The 12,376-nt window shown below is 49.1% G+C and overlaps 1 protein-coding gene across 7 annotated transcripts in view; it reads left to right on the forward strand.

Annotated features, from left to right (window-relative positions):
- The first annotated feature begins 285 nt into the window (after positions 1 to 285).
- Positions 286 to 12,376, forward strand: part of NLRC3 (NLR family CARD domain containing 3) — a 41,123-nt gene continuing 29,032 nt past the window's right edge. For 2 of the 7 annotated variants that reach the window (XM_050774216.1, XM_050774220.1), the window contains exons 1-3: positions 286 to 565; positions 10,409 to 10,490; positions 10,659 to 10,727. The gene's annotated coding sequence lies outside the window, so the exon portion shown is untranslated. The other 5 variants (XM_050774217.1, XM_050774221.1, XM_050774218.1 and 2 more) reach the window with 3 other exon arrangements.

The raw sequence follows: 12,376 nt of genomic DNA on the forward strand, positions 1-12,376 counted from the left end.
CACTTGATTTCCTGACCACCACCCGCCTGAAAACAAGCATTTATCGATAGCAGGGCAGCTTCCTTTGTGGCGGGATGGAGGTGATGTTTCAACAATCTTGGCACCGGCCACTTTATCCTGAGCATGCCACCTGCAGGGACACAGTCCCAGAGTCAAGACCCCCAGCATCACCGCCACACTTGACTTACAGGAGGGCAGTGACCAAGCCTGGGAGCCCTGGCTCCTCGATGTGTCTGTGAGGCTGTTGGCTGTTGAAATCAGACAGGAAGGAAGGTTGAGGTGGAGCCCAGCACAGGAAGAGGTGACGACCCGGAGCTGCAGGGACAGCCGGTGGGCTCGGCGGGGCTGCAGAAGGTCAGGGCTACACTACTCTCGGCCGCCGCATGGTCGGTCGGTTGGCGTGGGAAGCGCCCTGATCCCTGGTCCTGAGGACTCGGGCTGGCACAGGGATCCCCAGGGCATCTACCACCACCCAGCTGGAGCAGGGCTGAGCCCAGGAACACGGAGATGGAGCCCCCAGGCCCCCCAGTCTTGGTGTCCCTGGAGCAGCATTGAGGCCCGAGAGGTAAGCTGGGTCCAGGTGACCTCAGTGCAGGGCAGGGGAGGGAGAAGGGATGCTAGCAGGAAGGATGGTGGCCTTAAGGCCTGAGCTACTCTGGGGAGGGGGACTCGGGAGACTCCACAAGACTCCAAGGTGTCTCCGGGGGGAGGACTGGCTCATGCTGTAGAAAAAACAGACGTGGCCAGGGACAGTGGCTCATGCCTGTAATCCCAACACTTTGGAAGGCCAAGGCGGGCAGATCACTTGAGGTCAGGAGTTTGAGACCAGCCTGGCCAACGTGGTGAAACCCCATCTCTACTAACAATACAAAAAAAAAAAAAATTAGCCAGGCATGGTGGCAGACGCCTGTAATCCCAGCTACTCAGGAGGCTGAGGCAGGAGAATTGCTTGAACCCAGGAGGCGGAGGTTGCAGTGAGCCGAGATCGAGTCACTGCACTTAATCCTGGGTGACAAAGCGAGACTCCGTCTCAAAAAAAAAAAAAAAGAGAAAAAAAAAACAGACATGTGCCTAAGGATAGCCCAGGACAGGTCCAGGGCAAAGCCCAGCTCCCCCAGGTGCCAGTGATGGCCCAGGAGGAGCAGGAAGCATCTTGAAGGTGCTGGGGGTAGGCGGTGGTGATGCTGAGCCACGGCCCGGGGAATCATCAGACCCGGACACCCTTCCTAGCACTGGGACCCCCCATGGGAGGCTACTTACTTCTCTGGGCCTCAGCTCCCCACCTGTAGATGGAGGTGACAACACAGGAGGGGCAAGGTCATGAGCGGCAGGGAGGGTGCAGACGCCGCCCCCAGGTGAGTGGGCAGCCCCAGGGCCTCTCCCGGCCACAGCCTTGGGTGAGACAAGGCTCGAGAGAGATGGCAACCACGGAGGCCTTCTTGGGAGAACTGCCACTGCCCTGGGCCAGCCTAGGTGTTGGCTGCAGGGTCTTCCCCTGTGGCCAGGCTCCAGGGGCCCTGGTGTCCTTGCTGGTCCCCTCCCTGGAGGTGCCCCCCAAGCCTGGGGCTCACTGTCAGCCATCACAGGCTGTAGGCTGCACGACGCCGCGCTCTGTGCCAGGGTGCTGGGCTCCCCAGGGCTGGGCCTCTCCACCCCTTGGACTCTAGGGGTCCGTGCAGTGAGCAGGGTGGGGCCCTGAGGTGCAGGTGCCTCTTCCTTCGGGAAGGCTTTGAGCTCAAGTGATGACGCTGGGGCCACCTCGAGAGGACCGAGTCCTGAATTTCGAGGCCCTGGGAGGGGAGAGGGGCAGCGTGTGGGAAGAAAGGACTGTCCAAGCAGCCGCAGCGGGAGATACCGGCAGCTCAGGTGGGCGGCCAGCACCGGGAGGTCCCACCTGGGCGCCAAGTGGCAGGAAAGGACCCAGCAGGTCCCCGTGAGGACTGAGGCACAGACCAGGTGGGCGGGTGATGGGCAGAGGCGGCGAGTCCGTCAGGGCTGAGGCTTCTCAGGAATGAGGCAGCAGCCCATTCGCAGAGCCTGAGGGACTGCGCCTGAGCCCACACCACACCAGGAAGGCCTCAGGTCCACCTCTGCCCACAGACAAAGCTCTAGGGGTGAACCCTGGTGCTACCTGGGAGGCTCCCGGGGAGGAGGCAGCAGTGGCACCTACTCGTCCCTCTGGCCTCACCCTGCTCACGGCAGCTCAGACCAGCTGTGGATCGACCTCTGGTCTTCAGATCCCCCAAAGCAACCCGAGGCCCACCTGTCCTCAGTCTGTCTTTCAGCCGCACTCACAGGGGCTGCCTGACCGTCCATAGTGGCATCTGTGGCCTCGCGACCTCACTCTGCTGAGAGGTCTGTGGAAGGCTCCAGCCTGCCAGACGGATGTCAGGGCTGTGTGCAGGGCCTGGCAGTGGTGGCAGCCAGGTCACCAACCCCCATCAGCCTCTGGGGCTGGCCCTGGGAGGTTCTGGCAATGCGGGGGTTGGTTCACCCCTCCTCTGTCCTTTTTAGGGAAAGTGTCCGAGTGTGAAAGCCAGTTTCGTCTGAGTGGGGCCTGAGTAGGGGTGCCAGATCAGATACAGGACAATCGGTCAAATCTGAATTTCAGATAATCCATTTCTTTGGTAGAAATATGTCTCCAGTATGACATGAGCTATGTCTATACTAAAAATTATGTCGTTTATCTGAAATTTAAGTATCTGTGGGTATCTCGTATTTTTATTTTATTATTATTTTTTGAGACAGCCTTGCTCTGTCACCCCGGCTGGAGTGCAGTGGTGCGATCTCAGCTCACTGCAGCCTCCGCCTCCTGAGTTCAGGCGATTTTCCTGCCTCAGCCTCCAGAGCAGCTGGGACTACAGGTGTCCACCACCACGCCCGGCTAATGTTTGTGTTTTTAGTAGAGATGGGGTTTCACCATGTTGGTCAGGCTGGTCTTGAACTCCTGACCTCAGGTGATCTGCCCACCTCAGCCTCCCAAAGTGCTGGGATTACAAAGCTGCACCCAGCTTTGTCTTGTATTTTAATTTGCTGTATCTGGCAACCCTGGACCCAAGGTTGTGGGCCCACAAAGAGGGGTGTCTGGTCAGGAGGGAGTGCTGACCCCCAACACTGAGAGACTAATGAGGCCGCAGAGGCAGGGGTGCTCGCCAGCCCCAGCCCCGCCTTCCCAGGCACATGTGAGTCCTGCCTCGCCCCAGCCCCTGACTCCTGCCAGCACTGTCCCTCCCTCATTCCTCTCCCAGCCCCGCTCAGGTCCCGTGGTTCTCAACTCTGGTTAGAATCACCTGAGGAGTTTAAACTAGATCCACATGGCCCAAGCCAGACCAATCGAATCTCTGGGTGGTCAGGGGGAGCACCGGTTATTTAAAAACCATGCCCCACAAGGCCAGGCGCGGTGGTTCACACCTGTAATCTCAGCACTTTGGGAGGTCAGGAGTTCCAGACCAGCCTGGCCAACATAGTGAAATCCTGTCTCTGCAAAAATACAAATGGTATTGATGGTGGGTGCCTATAATCCCAGCTACTCAGGAGCCTGAGGTGGGAGAATTGCTTGAACCCAGGAGGCAGAGGTTGCAGTGAGCTGAGATGGTGCCATTACACTCCAGCCTGGGCAACAGAGTGAAACTCTGTCTCAAATAATAATAATAATAAGTTAAAAATTAAAAATAAAAGATAAAATGGTTACCATGGGCCAAGCATGGTGGTCTTCACCTGTAATCCCAGCTACTCAGAAGGCTGAGGTGGGAGAATTGCTTGAGCCCAGGAGGTCAAGACTGCAGTGAGCCAAGATCGTACCACTGCACTCCAGCCTGGCTGACAAAGCAGGACCCTGTCTTTATATTTTAGTGACAAAGCAAGACCCTGTCTCTATTTTTTAAGGAAAATTATTTTTTAAATGGTTAAAATGGTAAATTTTGTGTTATGTGTATTTCACCAAAATTTTAAATCAATCAATAAGACTCCAGATGATGCCCCACCGGTGCTGAGAGGCCTTGAGCTGGGACTTCTTCCGTGTGGTCCTCTCATCCTCCAGGCCACTCCTGCCCCCAGCAGCAGGGCTGGTCACCTGTTGGGTGCACCTGGACATCCAACAGGAGACTGTGTCCACCTGGGCCACACCCTAATGTCACACAATGGAGAGAAGGACAGAGGCTCCCGTGTCCTGGCCTCTGGCCTATCAGGCAGACAGCAGCACCACTTCGTTTGGGCTGACATACCTTTGAATGTTTAGATAGTTGCTAGTTTAACTTTTTTTTTTTTTTTTTTTTTTGAGACAGGGTCTTGCTCTGTCATCCAGGCTGGAGTGGAGTGGTGAGATCTCAGCTCACTGTGGCCTCGATGGTGAGGGTTAAGCGATTCTCCCACCTCAGCTTCCTGAGTAGCTGGGATTACAGGCATGTGCCACCGTGCTCAGCTAATTTTTTTTTTTCTACTTTTTATAGAGACAGGGTTTTGCCCATGTTGCTCAGGCTGGTCGGTCTCAAACTCCTGGGCTCAAGCAATCCACCCACCTTGGCCTCCCAAAGTGCTGGGATTATAGGGGTGAGCCGTGGTGCCCAGCCTCCATACCTCCTTTCAATGTTTTTTGATTTCTCTCAGTAATGTTTTATAGTTTTCAGTATAGAGGTCTTGCAAATTTTTGCTACATTTATTCCTAGATATTTGATTCTTTTTTTTTTTTTGGAGATAGAGTCTCGCTCTGTCGCCCAGGCTAGAGTGCAGTGACACCGTCTTGACTCACTACAAGCTCTGCCTCCTGGGTTCAAGTAATTCCCTGACTCAGCCTCCTGAGTAGCTGGGATTACAGGTGCCCACCACCACGCCCAGCTAATTTTTGTATTTTTAGTAGAGATGGGGTTTCACCATGTTGGCCAGGATGGTCTCCATCTCTTGACCTCATGATCCACCTGCCTCAGCCTTCCAAAGTGCTGGGATTACAGGCGTAAGCCACTTGCGCCTGGCCTTTATTTTTATTTTATTTATTTATTTATTTATTTATTTATTTATTATTTTTTGAGATGGAGTCTCACTCTGTTGCCCAGGCTGGAGTGCAGTGGCGTGATCTCAGCTCACTGCAAGCTCGGCCTCCCGGGTTCATGCCATTCTCGTGCTTCAGCATCTCAAGTAACTGGGACTACAGGCACCCGCCACCACACCCAGCTAATTTTTTGTACTTTTAGTAGAGACGGGGTTTCATCGTGTTAGCCAGGATGGTCTCGATCTCCTGACCTCATGATCTGCCTGCCTCAGCCTCCCAAAGTGCTGGGATTACAGGTGTGAGCCACTGCGCCCGGTCACATATTTCTTTAGGATAAATTCCTAAAAGTGGAATTTCTAGGACAAAAGATATTTCATGACAATAGATAATGGTAAATTATAATCCAGAATTGTTATACTAATTTATACTTCCACCCACTATGTATTAAGATTCCCACTACAGGCCTGGCACAGTGGCTCATGTCTGCAATTCCAGCACTTTGGGAGGCCAAGGTGGGAAGATTGCTTGACCCCAGAAGTTGCAGATCAGACCAGGCAACATGGCAAGACCCTGTCTCTACAAAAAATATAAAAATTAGCTGGGTGTGGTAGCATGCGCCTGTAGTCCCAGCTACTTTGAAGGATCACTTGAGCCCAGGGAAGTTGAGGCTGCAGTGAACCCTCATCGTGCCACTGCACTCCAGCCTGGGTGACACAGTGAGACCCTGTTTCAAAAAAAAAAAAGATTCCCACTACCTCCACATTCTCACCAATGCAGTCTGTTATGTTCTTATAATATTCACCAATGAGACATATGAAAAATGATAGTTTGTTCTTTTGCTTTTTTCTTGATCCTTAGTGACATTGAGCATCTTTTCAATATCTTGGTCATTTATACTTCGATGAATTCTCTGTGTCCTTTTTTCTATTTCATTTGGGGTTCATAATTTTATTTGGTTACTTATTATTGATTTATCACCATTCTTTATATATTAAGGATGTTCATATATTTCATGTATGTTACAAGTGTTGACTCCTGGCTTATGGTTTTTCTTTCAACTTTATGGCATCTATTATTACTTATAAATAGGTTAATTATTTAATATCAAACTAAATATTTAATATTTTAATTCAATTAAGGCAAATATACTAGTCTCCCTCTTCATGAATTCTTTTTTTTTTTTTTAAGCCAGGGTCTTGCTCTGTCATCCAAGCTGGATTGCAGTGGCACGATCATAGCTCACTGCAGCCTCAGCCTCCTGGGCTCAAGGGGTCCTCCTACCTTAGCCTCCCCATAGCTAGGTCCACAGATGCCTACCACCAGGCCCAGCTATTTTTTTTTGTAGAGATGGTGTGTCACTATGTTGCCCAGGCTGAGACTTCTGAGTTTTATGTCTCACTGTAAAAAGCCTTTACCCAAATAATATTTTAAAATACTATCTCATATTTTTTAATTGTGCTTTTATGGTTTTGTGTTTACAACTTTAACTCCTTAGTTGACCTGAAAATAAATTTTGTGTTTAATGTGAAGTAGAGCTGGAAAATATTTTTCATAGGCTGGTCAATTGCCCCAGTGCCATTTTCACTGATTTGAAATGCTATTTTTGTCATGTTACCAAACTCCTTAATATGTAGATAATATAAATATATTTGTTCCTGGCCTCTATATCCTGTTCTATTAACTTACATATCTATTCTTGTGCTAGCCCATGCATTTTTTACATATATGGAATATATACATCTTCTATTTAATAATATAAATGGAAGATTGTATTCTAGAATGCAAAGTTGGTTCAATATCAGAAAATTGTTTCGTGTAGCTCATGGATTCCAGGAGAGATCTGATATCCATTGCTCATGTCACTCCCCCCATTGGCTCCCCACCACACTTAAAACAAATCCAAACTCCTTACAACAGCGATGACTGGCTTTCCCATCCCAGGGGGGTGGTGCCACTTGCTCACTTACTGTGCTCCAACAGCATTTCCTCTAAGCACCTGCTGTTTCCTTGGCCTGAAATGCCCCTCCCCTAGCTCTCTGCATGACTCTCTCTCGCCCTCTCTGCTCCTAGATGCTTTTTCTCAGAGGCCTCTCACAGCAGTCTTCCCCAATTACCACCTCTGCTCCCCCTCCTCCTAGAATTCCAGGCCTCTTTGTCACTCACAGTTTATTCCACCCACAGCACTAACCACCAGCAGAAACTGCCTTGCTTATTGACTTGTTTTCCTTTCCATTGTCATTATTCCTTACCTGTCAAACCCCAGGTCAAGGACTTGATCTAACTTGGTCACCTTCACATCCCCAGGGCCTAGAACATACAACAGGCTCTCCATAAATATTTGCTGGTTGAATAAATGAAGAGAAATAAATCATATATCAATATATGCTAAAAAATAATTTGCTAATTTAACAGACATTCCTCATTTTAAAAAAATGTGGCCAGGCACGGCAGCTCATACCTGTAATCTCAGCACTTTGGGAGGCCGAGGTGGGTGGATCACTTGAGGTCAGGAGTTTGAGCCTCTGTCTCAAAAAAAAAAAAACAAAAAAACAAAACAAAGCATAAAACTACCTTAAGAGGCAGTAGATTATACAGCACAAGCACTGGTGTCAGTGAAGAATTGGTTTCTATCCCAACTCCCACTTCCCAGCTATGTATCTTTGAACAAGTCACTTAACCTCTCTGAGCCTCAGTGTCCTCATCCGTAAAATGGGAGAAATAATGGTATTGAGAATTATGAGAAATAAATTATGGAAATATAGTGCTTAACAGAAAATCCAGAACACAGTATGCCTTCAGCAAATATTACATAATAGTATTTGAATGGTAACAGAACACAAGAAATCTTCCTCCATTGGAGAAGAAAACTAGAAATCTGTCACAAACATCACACCTAACAGTTTGGGCAAGAACCACTCCTGGTCTAGTCTAGAGTAAAAGAAGAAGGGCTGCAGCAACTTCACTGCTCCAGGGAAGTGATAGGCCAATGTGGTAAAATTGTTCAAAATAAGAGTTACAGATTTTGGGCTGGGTGCGGTGGCTCACACCTATAATCCCAGCACTTTGGGAGGCCAAAACGGGAGGATCACTTGAGGTCAGGAGTTCGAGACCAGCCTGGTCAACATGGTGAAACCCCATCTCTACTAAAAATATAAAAATTAGCCAGGCATGGTGGTACATGCCTGTAATCTCAGCTACTGGGGAGGCTAAGGCAGGAGAATCACTTGAACATGGGAGTAGAGGCTACAGTGAGATCGTGCCACTGTACTCTAGCCTGGGTGACAGTGCGAGACTCCACCTCAAAAAAAAAAAAAAATATATATATATATATATATATTTTTTTTTCAGAAATGAGATAAAAATTATTCTTGCTGAAGAATTTTTTTTTTTTTTTGAGATGGTGTCTCTCTTTGTCACCTGGCTGGAGTGCAGTGGTATATTCTCGCCTCACTGCGACCTCCTCCTCTCGGGTTCAAGCGATTCTCCAACCTCAGTGTCCCCAGTAGCTGGGATTACAGGCACACACCACCACACCCAGCTAACTTTTGTATTTTTAGTAGTGATGGGGTTCTGCCATGTTGGCCAGGCTGGTCTCAAACTCCTGACCTCAAGTGATATGCCTGCCTCGGCCTCCCAAAGTGCTGGGATTATGCGTGTGAGCCACCGTGCCCAGCCTTGCTGAAGTAATTTGAAAACCTGAAGAAAATTAACTGGAAAATGATGAGAACCAATGTGAGTATTTAATACGCTGATGAGACATGAGATAAAATAAACAAAAGTCAATCATCTGTTATGCCAACAATATTCATCATACAACAAAAACTATTTTTAAAAATACCTAGATGCAAATAAGAAACTGGCAAGATCGAGGTGAGAAAAAATATAAAGTTTTACCGAAGGATCTAAAGGACCTCAGATTACCCACATGGACCCATGCACATGAGGCAATGTCAATTCAAATCCTATCTTTTTCTTTTCCTAAGACAGGGTTTCACTCTGTTGCCCAGGCTGGAGTGCAATGGTGCAATCTCTGCTTACTGCAGCCTCAGCCTCCCAGACTCAAGCAATCCTCTCACCTCAGCCTACCGAGTAGCTGGGACTACAAGTGTGAATCACTATGCCTGGCTAATTTTTTAATTTTCATTTTGTAGAGCTAGGGTCTCACTACTTTGCTCAGGCTGGTCTCAAACTCCTGGGCTCAAGTGATCCTCCTACCTCAGCCTCCCAAAGTGCTGGGATGACAAGCATGAGCCACTGTGCCTAGCCCAAAATCCCATCTTTTTTATCCCTCTTGGTTTTGACATTTAGAAGAATAAAAGAATGGGAAGAGCCAACAAGATTTGGGCAGCATAAGGAGATTGGCCTGGCCTTGGCCTGTTCCTAATGTTCCAGGTTAGTTCAGCTGGCCTGGGTGCCACCAAACTCAAATTGATCACACTCCTTACTTTTTCGACACCATGACGTGAATGCCTGAAAAATGGTATTTTACTTATTTTTACTTTACTATTTTACTTATTTTTCTTTACTATTTACTTATTTACTTATTGCTAAGCTTCTTTTATCATTTTCCAGATAAAAAGCATCACCTGTGTTAAAATGCCAGGCTCGGCTGAGGTGGGCGGATCACGAGGTCAAGAGTTCGAGGCCAGCATGGAGAGCACAGTGAAACCCTACCTCTACTAAAATTACAAAAATTAGCCAGGTGTGGTGGCGGGTGCCTGTAATCCCAGCTTCTCGGGAGGCTGAGGCAAGAGAATCGCTTCAACTTGGGAGGCAGAGGTTTCAGTGAGCTGAGATCACACCACTGCACTCCAGCCTAGGTGACACAGCAAGACTCCGTTTCCAAAAAAAAAAAAAGAAAAAGAAAAAGCCAGGCTCCCCACTGCAAATCCAAGGTGAGGGAGCCTGCTGAATCCCAAGGCTGCAGACAGCAAGTTTTTTGTTTGTTTGTTTGTTGTTGTTGTTTTTTGAGATGGAGTCTCGCTCTGTTGCCCAGGCTGGAATGCAGTGGCATGATCTCAGCTCACTGCAACCTCCGCCTTCCAGGGTCAAGCAATTCTCCTGACTCAGCCCCCTGAGTGCCTGGGATTACGGACGCCCACCACCACACCCAGCTCATTTGTATTATTAGTAGAGATGGGGTTTCACCATGTTGGCCAGACTGGTCTTGAACTCCTAACCTCAGGTGATCCGCCCGCCTTGGCCTCCCAAAGTGCCGGGATTACAAGTGTGAGCCACCGCACCCAGCCTAACAGCAAACTCTTAAGCTAAACATTGAGAACCAGGGAAATGCCCTGTGGACAGGTGGGGTCCAACCTGCTTCTCTGTGCAGTGACACCACCTGGGGTTATTTTTGAATGCAGGGTTGCCATCAGCAGCAGTGGGCCATCACCTCTGCTAGCCACATTGTGTTTTTTCTCCTAGAACCGTGGACAATGGAGGGCTGAGCCCCATCCATTGAGTTTCTGGGGCCGCGTTGGAGGGGCTGCTGTGGCCAGGGCGCCTGGTGAGGAGGGAAGCAGGGTGGGTGGGGGCAAGCTCGGAGCCTCAGTGTCCACCTTGGCTGTGGGAGGGCTGTGGGGGCAGGATGACAACCAGTCTTGGCAACAAGGAGGCAAATGGGAGTGGGGGGCCTCGGCTTTGCCTCTCTGAATTTCTGCGTCACTGTCCCCAGCAGCAGCAGGCCAATAGCGCTGTTGGGAGCCCAGGAGTTCCTGCACTCCCAGGAGACCCCAGGAACATAGTAAGAAAAACAGCTGCTCTGAGAACCAGCATTTTCTCTTTTTCAACTCCTCCTCCTTCTCTCTTTTATTTCCTTTTTGTAATTAATAAGCTTTTCCTTGTAAAGCAATTTTAGGATTACGGAGTCTCGCCCTTTCCCCCCGACTGGAGTGCAGTGGTGCGATCTCAGCTCACTGCAGCCTCCACCTTCCAGGTTCAAGTGATTCTCCTACCTCAGCCTCCTGAGTAGCTGGGATTACAGGCACCCCCCACCACGCCTGGCTCATTTTTTTTTTTTTTTTTTTTTTTTTTTTTTTTTTTTTGAGACGGAGTCTTGCTCTGTCGCTGGGGCTGGAGTGCAGTGGCCGGATCTTGGCTCACTGCAAGCTCCGCCTCCCGGGTTCACGCCATTCTCCTGCCTCAGCCTCCCGAGTAGCTGGGACCACAGGCGCCCGCCACCTCGCCCAGCTAGTTTTTTTTTTGTATTTTTTAGTAGAGACGGGGTTTCACCGTGTTAGCCAGGATGGTCTCGATCTCCTGACCTCGTGATCCGCCCGTCTCGGCCTCCCAAAGTGCTGGGATTACAGGCTTGAGCCACCGCGCCCGGCCTACGCCTGGCTCATTTATTATTTATTTATTTTTTGAGACAGAGTTTCGTTCTTGTTGCCCAGGCTGGAGTGCAATGGCATGATCTCAGCTCACTCCAACCTCCGCCTCCCAGGTTCAAGTGATTCTCCCGCCTCAGCCTCCTGAGTAGCTGGGATTACAGGCGCCTGCCATCACGCCTGGCTAATTTTGTATATTTAATAGAGACAGGGTTTCTCCATGTTAGTCAGGCTAGTCTTGAACTCCTGACCTCAGGTCATCTGCCCGCCTTGTTCTCCCAAAATGCTGGGATTACAGGCGTGAGCCACCGTACCCAGTTAATTTTTGTATTTTTAGTAGAGATCGGGTTTCACCATATCAGCCAGGCTGGTCTCAAACTCCTGACCTCAAGTGACCTGCCTGCCTCGACCTTCCAAAGTGCTGGGCTTACAGACATGAGCCACCGCATCTGGTCAGGCTTATAGAAAAACTGATAGGAAAGTACAGAGACTTCCGACACGCCCCATGCCTGCCCCCACCCAGACTGCCACTATCACCATCCCCTGCCACAGTGGTCCATTGATTACAATCAATAAACCTACATGGGCATGTTGCCATCACCCAATGCCCATAGTTTATATTCTGGCTCACTCTTTTTTTTTTTTTTTTTTTTTTTGCTTTAACTCAGTAGCAAGAATAATTAAGAGATTTTTGTTTTATTTTGTTTTTCTTAGAGATGGGGTCTTGCTCTGTCACCCAGGCTGGAGTGCCATGGTGTGATCATGGCTCACTGCAGCTTCGACCTCTTGGGCTCAAGCAATCCTGCTGCCTTGGCCTCCCAAGTAGCTGGGACTACCGACACATACCTCCAACCTGGCTAATTTAAAAAAAATTTTAGAGATGGGTTCTATGTTGCCCAAGTTGGTCTCAAACCCCAGGTCTCAAGCGATCCACCACCTCGACCTCCCAAAGTGTTGAGATTAGAGGTGTGAGTCACTGTGGGGCTCACTCTTGGAGTTGTACATTCTGTGGGTCTGGACAAATGTATAATGATAATGACATGGACCCACCACTATAGTACCCTAC

This window comes from Macaca thibetana, chromosome 20, assembly GCF_024542745.1.
Source record: "Macaca thibetana thibetana isolate TM-01 chromosome 20, ASM2454274v1, whole genome shotgun sequence".
In the NCBI taxonomy this organism is placed as follows: domain Eukaryota; kingdom Metazoa; phylum Chordata; class Mammalia; order Primates; family Cercopithecidae; genus Macaca; species Macaca thibetana.